Genomic DNA, 12693 nt, shown 5'->3' on the forward strand with positions numbered 1-12693 from the left:
GTGCCAACAAAACACGAAGATCAATAGCCCCACTTAACCCTATTGCTGTGACTAAACCATTCAACAGTGGGGCCTGGACATCACTGGGGAAATTTTTCCTCATTCGTCAAAGCAACACCACTACATCCTAACAACAATTGAATACCTCATGCGGTGGATAGAAGCAGTTCCGCTCAAACAAGTGAATGACCAGGAGGTCATCAACTTCCTCTAGCAGAACATCATCTCATGCTTCGACGTTCCAGTATCACTTGTTTTTTATAATGCAACTTATTTTTTGTATTTGAAACTCTATGACTTTGCATTACAAAATGGTAGTGTGTTAAAGCATTCATCTAACTATTACCCGCAAGGAAATGGTCTAGTAGAGTCCACAAATAACACCTCAACCGTATAAACAACAACACCATTTTCTCTGAGCATTGTAACTGGCATACAACCCTAACGAATGCATTATGGGCTGACCATGTAACACCCAATCCCTCTCTGAATACCTCATTGTACTTCCTGGTTTATGGTAAAGAAGCCATCCTTCCGCCAAATATCTACTTGCCTGCACTTCAACTTTCCCAAGAATCCTAAGGCAAGCCTTGCCAGCTAGTTTAGTGTAGGATGGATGCCCTCCATAAGCTTCAGGAAGAAAGGATGAAAGCAAAAGAAAAATTCACACTCCACCAGAACCATATCAAGAGATGGTTCGATAAGAAGTCTGCAGGGAAAGCTAACTTCGATGTTGGTGACTTAGTTCTGAAATGGGATAAGCCCCATGAAGACAAAGGCAAACATATGAAGTTCCAGTCCCTGTGGATTGGTCCGTACACAGTCCACGAGAAGATTGGCCCACACACGTATTGTTTGCAATCACTTGACGGGAGGATTGACAACCTTCCTGTCAATGACCAAGATCTCAAGCATTATTTTTAGTATGTCGAGCCGCACCCATGCCATGTACATAGTCTGCTTGCTGCTTGTTGTTTTCATCTTGTTTGCTTTGCTTATTATCTTTGCTTTTACTTTGTTTGATTCTTCTTACTATTTTTGTTCACATTCGTTTTGTTGTTTGATATTACTATTTTTGTTTTCAGAAATAAGTGTTGCCAACTACTACGTTCTAGATTTTGAATAAAGTATGTGGATGAAATTTGAAGAAACTTGTGACACTATAGCACTTGGATAGTCTTGTGTCTGCCTTCTCTGTGCTTGGTTGCAACCTTCGGCCGATGAAGTCTTGACGGAAAATACAAACTGTCTGCAAGGGAAGTTTTGGTCCAACCATGAACCTGTGTCTAGACTGGGAATCCCCATGCCTGTACTCAACCTTCTGCTTTGTGTGTTAAACCTCATCCAATTAGTAGAAATAGCAAAGTGGAAAATCTAAAGGAGCAAACCTATGTCATAGGTCTTACATGCTTCTCTGAAGGAACAACCTCTTCCGGTCTCAATAAGTCAGGATCCCTCTTCCGCCCCAAAAAATAATTAAGTGCCTATGCACAGTCCTCTTAATAAATACAAAGGCAAAAGAAGATAAAGGATTACTGTGCAAAGAGGTTAAGCATGCAACTCCACCGGGGAACTGACCAGGCTCGTTGGTAGCGGAGTAATGTGTGTGTTCTTGCGTGACTCCGCCAGGGTACTGTCTAGGCCTGCTGGTAGTAGAGCAACACCAGAGATGAAAACTTATACTCTGAAAATCTTCAACTCGCGAGCTAAACTACCCTTCCCAAATTCGAAACACTGTGATCAAGTTGAACTTTTGATTGTGTTTGACTGAGTTGGAAAAAGGTGAACCACATATGTCCATGGGGTAAGTGGGGAAGCGAAAGTAACCCACCCAACATTTCAATACTCCTCAAATCAAGGCCCTTTGCTATCAATAAACCAAAACAAAGAAGCTGGAGTTCTTCTAGTCTGTCACCAAGTGTTGTAGCGGCTATAACCACCCTCCAAAATTTTGGCTTGCACCCAAATTCAGAGCCTCCCTTGAGAGTTTCACTTGATGGTTACATACACTCGGGTTCACTCCGTGAGCTCGTGTGAGCCGTTGCACCCACCTTGCTTGTTCATTTCACTCAAGCTTTTGCATGTTGGTGTCTAAGTCATGCTTGCGACCATGTTTTGGTTATGCTCAAAGTCTTCGCTTTATGTGTACTTGTTGTGTTCGCTATGAAAGCATCTGTCACACTCACACACAAAGTCACATTCACTGTCACACAAGCCTCGTCACAGTTGATCAACGATCAATCACGAGTGTCGTGCTTTTTGCTTGCACTGTTGATCAGTCATGTTGAACATGTGTGTTTGGATGGTTTGAGTCATCTCGTCATCAAGTCATGTGAGTGTGTGTTTGCATTATCACCTATGCATCTTTCAATCATTCACACACTTAGTCATTTTTGTTGAAGTTCTGACGACCAAACTCTCCTCTAACATCCAGACCATCACCCCGACATCGACTCAATCGAATGTCACCCAGAACAATGTAGATGTACCAAGCAAGTATTTTCAAGTTGTGCTGCCCACAAGCAATTCAATCAACTTTCATGCTGACCACCTGGACAGTGGGACCTGACAGCCACCCTAGGATTGACCCCCCTAAAAAATTATGCAAAGGCCACAGACCTTGCCCACTTAGCTGACGGAGGAAATTGCACAGACAGGTCAGACAGACACCAAGTGCCCGTCCCTATCTCCCTCAGAAAATTGCACAGTTTTCCTAGTTTGTCCTCCCGACAGTCGATCGACTGCTCATTCAGGAAATTACACAGTTTTCATGAAAAGGCCTTCTCCTGCCTAGTAGTCCGCTCAGTTCAGAAATTTTGCAGAGATGATCAGCAGGTCGACCTGTCAACCTCAGTGCAGTTTCCCTCCCCAACAACTCCTAGGAGAGAATGCTAGTGCCCTCCAGGAATTGCACAGTTTCTGCTGCCAAGCTCCCAGCTGACTGCCTGCTCCCCCTGGGAATTGCACAGTTTTTTATTCCAGTGACCTAGCAAACAACTTCCAGTTCCCTCTGGGAATTACGTAGTTTTTACTTCCAGGATCCCGACTAGTTCTTCCCAAAAACTGTGCAATTTTTGCCTATTGATCCTCCTTGCAGCCTGGCCTGTTCCTCTAGAAAATTGCGCAAATTTTGCCTTCTGCCCCCAGCTACTCGCTCATTCCGAAACTGCGCAGATTCTTCCTACCTTGCCTTTCTGCAACCCAGACTGTCCCTCCCAAACTTTGTGCAATTTTTCCTTCCAGCTGAGCCAGAGCTTGCGGACAGTCATTGTTGACTTGGATTGCTCATCTTCATCACTCAATGACTCTTGTGGAGTTTTCATTAGCAGTGATCGGAGCCATCATCCCGCTTCGCAACCTTGTTTCCTTCCTCGATCATCTGCATCCGAAATGATCATGTGTCTTGGTAGACTATGAGGTTTTTGGATTTGATGTCGTCTCATCATGAGTGGCTGCAGGCACAGGTTGGTGAGCTCCAGTATTGTAGCAATAATGCTACAACTCCTGGGGCTTCCTGTCTCTTAATTTTATCAACCCGGTAGTTCGTACAAACTTGGAAGCGACGGTGCTGTATGCACAAGTACTAGCCCTTGTCGCAGCTGTCACTTGGTCAGCTGGCACAAGTCCGCTAGGGCTTAAGCCAACTTCTATAGGCTCACAGAAGAAGCTTTATCAATGATGGACGAAAGCTAACTCAAAGGAAGGCTACGCTGCTTGACAAACTGAATCAAAAGCATATGAATCCATGAAACCCTAATTTAACTAGTCTATCTTCTATAATGCAAAGAATGTGGATGCAACTCCTATGAATGCTGTCATTACCTCTAACAAGTGTAAATGCATGGGTCTAAGCTACTTGCATCATGAGAAATGTGTTTTTGTGTTTTTCCTTTAGGTGTGTGGAATGAGTGTGAACTTGGCCTAATTAGGGTTTGATTGTGCAGGTGGGATGGAGAAGGAAGGAAAGTGTGGGATAGGTTGGGGAGGCTAGGAGAGGTTCCTAAGGATCCTTAGCACCCATCCACAGAGGTCCCTCACGTTCAGAAGCTCGGCAACGAAGTGAATGGCCTCCTACAGGAAGGCTGCAGGGGATCCTACAGGATACTCTGTTTTCTACAGGATGGCTGTGCACGTCTACAGGATGGTTGGCCGTGGAGGTTTTTAGGAGTTGATGGAGTGTTGGAGTGGTGTGGGAGGCTAAGGGAGATGGAGATGAACCTAATGATGTCTTAGGAAATGGCAAGTCAGACGAAGGAAGGGTGCATGCAATGGGGTGATGTTTTGGAAGGGTGGAATCAACGAGAGTGAAGGAGATGGAGCTGTACGTGAAATGAGAGAGTTGGAGGGCAAGTGAGTGAGATAGAAGGTGAATAGAACTTGCAGGTGGATGGAGAAAATGACGAAGGAAGTGGCTTGAGAAAGAGCAGTGTAAATGAAACAAATGACCTGTGCATCAAAACAAGAAATTCATTAACCTATTATGCCATGAAACCTATAAATCCAAAATGGAAACCAAGCAATAAAACTAATGCGTGAGAGTGCAGTATGGATCAATGTCGAGAATGTATGAATAAATCCTTAATGCAAAACGTTCATGTGGCAACTTGCGTGGAGATGAAACGACTGCTGTTCTTTTTGGTGGCTGATCATGGTCTACACCCCAATCCCAAACAGTGAGATGGCAGTGAGCCTTTACAACCTATTTTTGTTGGAGCTCCAAGAGATTTATTCTACCAACCTATCAAACTTGAATACTGAAAGCAAAGCATCATACCAGTCCTATCTATGCTAATGAAAACAATTAAACTAACAAGCTGGAAACCCGAATTGCATAGGAAACTAAACAAACTCAAGTGCTGGACCTAATTGTAAATGCATTACAACACTGAGGAGGTCTATGGCTCTCAGGTTGGGCCCTAACCTGAGAGCTATAGCTCCTTGAGAAAACTCAGAACTAACTCAAAAGTGGCCTTCTTTATTCATAATCTGATAACATGCCAAATTGGCTTACAAAAGAGAACGAAACTTGAGCTGTGCTCCAAAATCACAATAGTAATACGAGAGTTTCAACAACCTAACCAAGGCTAAGGCCTCTATACTTATACAAAACGATGCTCCAACAAGTATCCATGATTCTAGGAGCTCGGCTGTTCAATCTATAGTTTAACTGCTGATCCTGTAGGATGATCATAAATGCTGTTTCCTGTAGAGCATTTTTGAACTGCTGTTCCTGTAGAACAGCTGGCCGTGTATTAAGCTCGGAGGGAGGATGGAGTGGGGCTCGGAGTTCTTGGTGAGGATCACGAGGAATGTCCCCCAAGACCGTGGACAACCTCTCCTTATGTCAGCAATGCCAACTCGTTGTCTCCTTGCCACCTTTTCGTTGTCTTTTGCTCCCTTTTAATGCCAAAACCTGGAATCACAATGCATTAGCTACGTAGATAAAGTGCCTATCCTTTCTCCTACAAACAACATGAATAAACTAAGAAGTGTATGCATAAACAATAAAAATGAATGGTTTGAGCAAGAAAAATAGGCCAAAAATGAGCCCAAATTGTACCAAAATTGGGGCTCATCATCACCCCCCAGCTGAACCATTTGCTCATCCTTGAGCAACCTTGCTCCTGCTTCTCGTCCTTGGCTGAGGACTCGGGACCGGAACAGGCTCTTTCTTTTCTGCTTTTGATGGCCCTGCCTTCTCTGCCCCTGGTGGTGATGAAGGTGACGCTTCCTTCCCCTTTTCCATTTCCTTGAGTCGGGCTTCGGAAGGTGACTCGCCTATCTTTCGAGTCCAGGAGGTTATTTTTGGGCTCCCCTTTTCTGGGGTGGCTGATGTTTTAAAGGGGGTCCTTGGACTGGGTGAAGTAGGTACATCCCCTGAAGTGGTTTGGCTGCTGGGTGGAGGCTGTGGCTTGCCCATGGTCATCCTTTTGCTCCTCCTGACTTCAGGTGGTAGAGGGGTCTCCCTCTCCCTTTTCTCTTTCGGTTTTGGAGGTGTGCTGAGGGCAGCCAGTGCCACTGCTGCCTCCTTCTCAAGAATGCCAGCCTTCTCTTTCTTGTGATATGCTCTCTCGGAGCTCCTTGTAGAAGGCCTCTCCTTTTTAGATTTCGGGCTTCTTGTGGAAGACCCTGCTTTGCCTGCTACCGGGCTTCCTGTAGAAGACTCTTTCTTTGTCTTCGGACTCTCTATAGGAGGCTGTTTCTCAATGACCTTCGGCCCTTTTGTGGAAGCCCCTCTTTCCAATCTTGGGCTTCTTGTAGAAGCCCCTGTCTCTGTCTTTGGGCTTCCTGTAGAAACCCGGGGTTGCACTTTCGGGCTTCCTGTAGAAGCCTCTTTCTCCGTTTTTGGGCCTCCTGTAGAAGCCTGTCCTCCAATGATTTTCGGGCTTCCTGTAGAAACCTTGGTTGTTGCTCTTGGGCTTCCCGTAGAAGCCTGCTCCTTACTGATCTTCGGGCTTCCTGTAGAAGCCTTTGTCTTTGTTTTCGGGCTTCCTGTAGAAGCCTGTTTTTGTGTTTTCGGGCTTCCTGTAGAAGCCTGCGCTTGCGTTCTTGTAGATGCAACTTCCGCCACCTTTTCTTTCTTGGCTGCATGGATTTTGCTTTTGGTTTTGCCTACAGGAGCTGACGAGGTGCTTGGGCTGGCAGGGACCACCTCAGTTTTGACTGCCCTGCTTTTCAACCTTTGTTCCCTTGCTGACAGGATGGGGGTGTCTTCTTTTGCTTTGTCATCCTCTCCCTCCTCCTTCTCTTTTCGTTCTTTCTTCTGTGATGGAGTCGGGGCCTTTTTGCTTTTCCCTTTCTTACTCTTGGCTACGGGCTCTTCTTCTTCACCGCTAGAGGACCCTGTCTCTCCAAGCAACATTTTTATGTCCCCTTCTCTTGTTAAGTTCCTAAATGATTCCCATGCGAGGGGGACTTTATATGAGCGGAGAGCATCCTCCACGAGCAATTTTATCAGCCCATGATGGGCTATCTGATCAGGGATTCCGTCCTTGAGCTTTGTAGAGCACTCTATCAAGGACTGCAGTAAAAAGTAAGGAATGCTCAGCCTCTGTGCTGCAGGGAGGTCAATCTGGTGTCGTAGTTCGTTGAGCAGCCTGAAGTGATACGCATATATGATGCTGTAACGACCCTCACAGGTGATATATTTCATAATTTGAAAACTGACTTCGTGCCACGGTGGTGACAGGCTGGTCCTTTTCACCCCATTCTTGTCCTCTGTGAATGATTCTTCAGGCGGGAAGAACTCCTTCTTTGCTTGCTGGCTCTGCTTCCGCTCTTCTTTATCCCACGGCAGACCCATGGGCAGCTCTGTAATCCGACTGATATGCTTTGGGGTGAGTTTGAGGCTGAGACCTCTGAAGGTTACCGTGGCCAATGTCTGTGATTTAGGCTGTAGAGCCCGCAAAAATTCCTCGGCTACTTCATCATCGTAGCCCTGTAGTTTATCACAGAAAGGCATCCATTGTGCTCTAGTGAAGAGCTCAACCACTGCCGGGTTTGTCCTTAATGCATTTGAATTAGTGGGCTCTCGCCTGATAAACCCGCCAGGCATGATGAACACAGTGGTTTATACCAGAGGTGGTGGATACACAGGAAATTCGGTCTTATAGACAGAGTATGCAATGAATTCACAAAACCACAGTCTAATTATGCAGCTATCCTGTAGGAGCGATAGTATAGGCACGGCAATCCAATTCTTTATGACCACACTGTGACTAATGGCCTTGCCACCTTTAAAAAAACCAATTGCGGAAGGAGTTGCAGGGTTACCTCTTTTCTGCCACCTTTTTTTACGTGAAGACTTCACCTTCCTGTAGAGCCGCGTACCTGTAGAAACTGCTTCCTGTAGGACGGCGTTCCTGTAGAAACTGTTCCTGTAGGAGCAGTGCGCAGGCTTCGGGAAGAGCTTTAGTTGGCTGGCGGTTGAGAGGTGCTTTACCAGCGTTCAGGTAGCCGAGAGCTCGGCGTATCAACATGCAGAGGTAAGCAGAGGATCTACTTGAGTTTTGAAGTGAGGTTGATGGAGATACACGCTTAATCGAGCCGATTAGATTTTGAATCGGCGCAGCTCGTGGCGCGGGGGTGAGCTGTCCCCGCCGGACCGTTGGGTGACGTCACCCATCATCCGCCTGCACATTCGTTTGTTGCCGCATTCATTCCCACAGATCTGCCGCCGCCCTTTTCGGTTAAACTTCACTTCTCGGTTGACGGGACTGATCTTCACGTGCTTGCTGCGTGTTTCTTTCGTCGTGGCTGCCACCTCGTCCTCTGACTATCCCTTTACTAACCGACGTGGCCAATCACTGGCCTTTAGGCCGCTCAACCATTCACCTTTATGCCATGCAAAACAAATCGAAGTAATAATCATGCAGTTTGATGGAGAGAAGGATTAGAACACTTACCTGCGCGCGGCTGCACATGATTTCCAGTTTTTTTTTTTTTTTGAGCGATGGATCTTCCTGCCGCATGTGGCTGCACATTCCTGTAGGCTCGTGGTTACAGGATGCTGGCGATGGAGTGAATGGTTCTGCGTTCATGCGCCCGTGTTTGATCTCAGATGGCGGTGCTGTGAACGGTCTTCACTTGAGCAGGTTGAACTGTTACAGGATCCCCGCGAGGGGTCTTGTCACCGTTCTTTCTCCTCGGGTGTATGCTGCATGCTGGCGGTTCTGGCTTCTCGATCACGATCCCAGCGCTTCTGATGTATCAACGTGGATGTGGTATGGTTCTCGGTGCCTAGTTTTTCTTTGACAGATGCTTTCTCACGAGAACTGATTACTTTGTTGTGCTGCTGCAGGGATCTTGGTTGCATGGCGACGAGGATGGTGGAGGACGATAATGGCAATGTTCAGGGGTGCCATCATTGGCATGCATGCATTCAATCCACTCCTCAGTCGCTAGATCTTCAATTGAAACACATTTCGGCCATCGTAACCTTCTACAGGAAGTTTCCTGTAGAACACAGAGCTTCCTGTAGAAAATTGGCACTTTCCTGTAGAAGATCCGCGTCTTCCTGTAGGAAGACTGTCTGTTCCTGTAGAACAACTGTATCCTCCTGTAGAAGATCCAAAGCATGATAATAATTGCACATACCTAAAAAAACATTGCTGTTCTTGGAGGAGGTGCTGATGACATCCTTTGCTAGCATGATGAAGGCCCCTGGCTTGGAGTGGAGAGGCTTCTTCTCCTCCATAGAACATCTGCATGCAAACCTTTTATGGTGCTGATTGCTTTTTCCTTTTTTCTTTCTTTTTTTCTTCTTTTTTTTTTTTTTTTAGAAAGACAATAGGAGCGCCTCAATGAGGTTTTCACCCCTACTGCCTGCCTTGGGCGCCTCAGAGAGGTTTTCACCCAAGGATCTTTATTTTTCTCTCTTTTCTTTTTCGAAAGACAATAGGAGCGCCTCAATGAGGTTTTCACCCCTACTGCCTGCCTTGGGCGCCTCAGAGAGGTTTTCACCCAAGGATCTTTATTTTTCTCTTTTTTTTTTTTTTTGTGTGTTTTAGATCCTTCAGGGTATGCCCAAAGTGGAGGCAGAACCCTTCTCTATGACCAAAACAGATTTCTCCATAGTGCTGATAAACTCTTGTCTTGAGAGAGGTCTTCTATAGATCTTCAATCGGTGCCCATTGACAAGCATGGGAATGGATTCCTCATCAATGGTTCGAATGAGGACAGATCCATTGTCATGGCACTGTTCCACCACATATGGTCCTAGCCATCTGGTTCTCAACTTCCCCTTGAAATCTTTGAATCTGGAATCATACAACAAAGCCCAATCTCCCAGCTGAAATTGCTTGTCATGGAGATGTTGGTCATGCCACACCTTCCTCTGAAGTTGAACCACTTCTGAGTGAAGGAGGGCCTGCATGCGGTGTTCATCCAGTCCATTCAGCTGCAATAACCTTTCTTGCTGTGCATGGCTGAGATCTAGGTCCAGCTGAGCTGCCAACCTCAAAGTGTTATACTCAAACTCAATGGACAGCAAAGCTTTCTTCCCATAGACCAGCTCATAAGGTGTGAAACCGGTGGTGGTCTTCCAAGTGGTGTTGTAAGCCCATGTGGCTTCAACTAGGTGATCTGCCCAGTCTTTTCTGCTGCTGTTTACCACTTTGGTCAAGATCCCTTCTAGAGCTCTATTGGTGACTTCCACCTGCCCATTTGCTTGAGGATGATAGGGGGTGGAAGTCCTATGCTTGATCTTGTGATGAGCTAATAGATCTTCAACCAAGTTGGAGGTGAACTGGCTCCCTTGATCGGTCACCAGCTCTCTTGGGTAGCCAAACTTGTAGAAGATGTTCTCTCTTAAGAACTCGACCACCTTTTCTTCTGTTGCTGCTTTGATTGCTTTAGTCTCTGCCCACTTTGTCAAGTAGTCAGTACACACAATGATGTAGGATCTCTGCCTCGAAGAGGGATTGATTGGGCCCACAAAGTCCATGCCCCACTTCTCAAATGGCTCGAGAGTCACTTGAGGTTGGAGAGGCATCTCATCCCTTTGGGTCGGTTTCCCCATTCTTTGGCATTGGTCACACTGGCTAACATATCTTCTGACATCTTGATGAAGTGTGGGCCAATAGTAGCCTGCCTGCAGGATCTTGAAGGCAGTTCTCTTTGATGCAAAATGTCCTCCACAAGGCCCATCATGACAGGTGAGGAGAATGTCAAAGACTTCCTCCTCCCTTACACAACGCCTTAAGATCTGATCGGGGCCAAGCTTGAACAGGTTGCCCCCAATCCATGTAAATGAGGCACTCTTTCTGATGATTTTGCTCTTCTCTTTTGAAGAGAGGTGCAGAGGGAACTGAGCTGAAACAAGGTAGTTTGCTATATCAACAAACCATGGGGAGAGTACTGAGATAGCAAACAGATGCTCATCAGGCATCTGGTCATCCACCGTCCCATCTTCATCTGCAGACAAATCCAATCTAGACAAGAAGTCAGCAACAACATTTTCTTTTCCTGGTTTATCAACAATGGTTAGATCAAACTGCTGCAATAAAAGTAACCATCTAATAATACGAGCATTCACATCTGGTTTATTCATCAAGTATCTAATAGCAGCATGGTCAGTATGTACAAAAGTCTGGTAACCAGTAATGTAATGTCGGAACTTGTTCAGTGCATGAACCACAGCTAAGAATTCCTTCTCGGTTACAGTGTAATTCAGCTCTGCTTTGGACAAGTTTTTGCTAACGAAGTAAATGGCATATGGAAGTTTTTGCTCAACTTGTCCTAAGGCTGCACCTATGGCTTTGTTCGAGGCATCAGTGTTGATGTGGAAAGGTAGGGCCCAGTTTGGACCCCTTAGGATTGGAGCTGACACTAACTTGTCTTTTAATTCATTCAAACTCTTCTGACAATCGTCAGTCCAATTAAACTCCACATCTTTTGCCAACAAACCAAACAATGGTGAGGCTAACTTGCTGAAGTCTTTAATGAACCTCCGGTAGTATCCTGCTAATCCCAAGAAACTCCGGACATCCCTTACTTTTTGAGGAGGTGGAACCCTCTTGATGAGAGCAATTTTGTTAGGATCCACCTGCAATCCTTGAGAAGAAATGGTATGGCCTAGCACTGTCCCTTCAGTCATTAGGAATTCACATTTCTCAGGGCTAAGGGACAAGTTCATCTCGATGCACTTGGTTAGGACCTTTCCCAAGTTGGACAATGCTTCCTGGAAGTTGGCCCCATAAGGGGTAAAGTCATCCATGTAGATTTCCACTGCATCATGGACCAACTCCGAGAAGATGCTCAAGACAGCTCTCTGAAAAGTAGCAGGAGCATTGCATAGCCCAAAGGGAAGGACTCGGTAGGCGAAGGTACCCCAAGGACAAGTGAAGGTGGTCTTATCTTGGTCTTCCGGGCTGATTTGGATTTGATTGTACCCGCTGAACCCATCCAGGAAAGAGAAGAACTTCTTTCCTGCCAGTCCATCCAACACTTGATCTATGAAAGGTAGAGGGAAATGGTCCTTCTTGGTAGCTTTGTTCAGCTCCCGGTAATCTACACAGATCCTCCACTTCCCATTCTTCTTGGGAACCAACACTAGAGGGGACACCCATTCACTATCTGAGATGGGGTAAATGAATCCGGCATCCAACAGTTTTTGCAATTCTTCCTTGACAATGTCCTTAAGGGCTGGATTCATCCTCCTCTGGGGTTGCCTAACTGGTTTACAATCCTCTTTGATGTATATATGATGGGTACAGACCGAGGGGTGGACTCCTTTCATCTCCTTATAACTCCAAGCAAAAGCATCTAAGTGGCTGGCCAATAGGCTACACAACTCCTTCTCCTGGGAAGGAGATAGAGAGGAGCTGATCTTTAACGCTCTCTCAGGGCCGAACTCCACACTTTTGACTCTGGGAGTGATAGGGCTGGTTGTACAAAGGTCCACTAAGGTGCTAGCTTGGGCATCCTCCACCAACTTCTCTAAAGATAGTGCACTGGAAGGTGGATTCTGGATCAGGGTCTCAATTAAATCATCCTCGGTAGGAGAACTTCTTCTAGCGGTATCTAGGGTGCACAGAGGTGCAGAGTACACCTCGTCTTCCTCTCCGTCCTCCAACCAGAGTGGTAAATCATGCTCTAAAGAGGGTTGGGCAGGAGGGTATAGGACTAGCTGCTTGGACATGGGACCATTCTTGATGGTCATGTTTCCTGCCCGACAGCTTATGTAAGCATCTG

Source organism: Pinus tabuliformis, chromosome 3_1, assembly GCF_031772625.1.
Source record: "Pinus tabuliformis cultivar Carrire ecotype Pingquan chromosome 3_1, CPIR1, whole genome shotgun sequence".
Classification (NCBI taxonomy): domain Eukaryota; kingdom Viridiplantae; phylum Streptophyta; class Pinopsida; order Pinales; family Pinaceae; genus Pinus; species Pinus tabuliformis.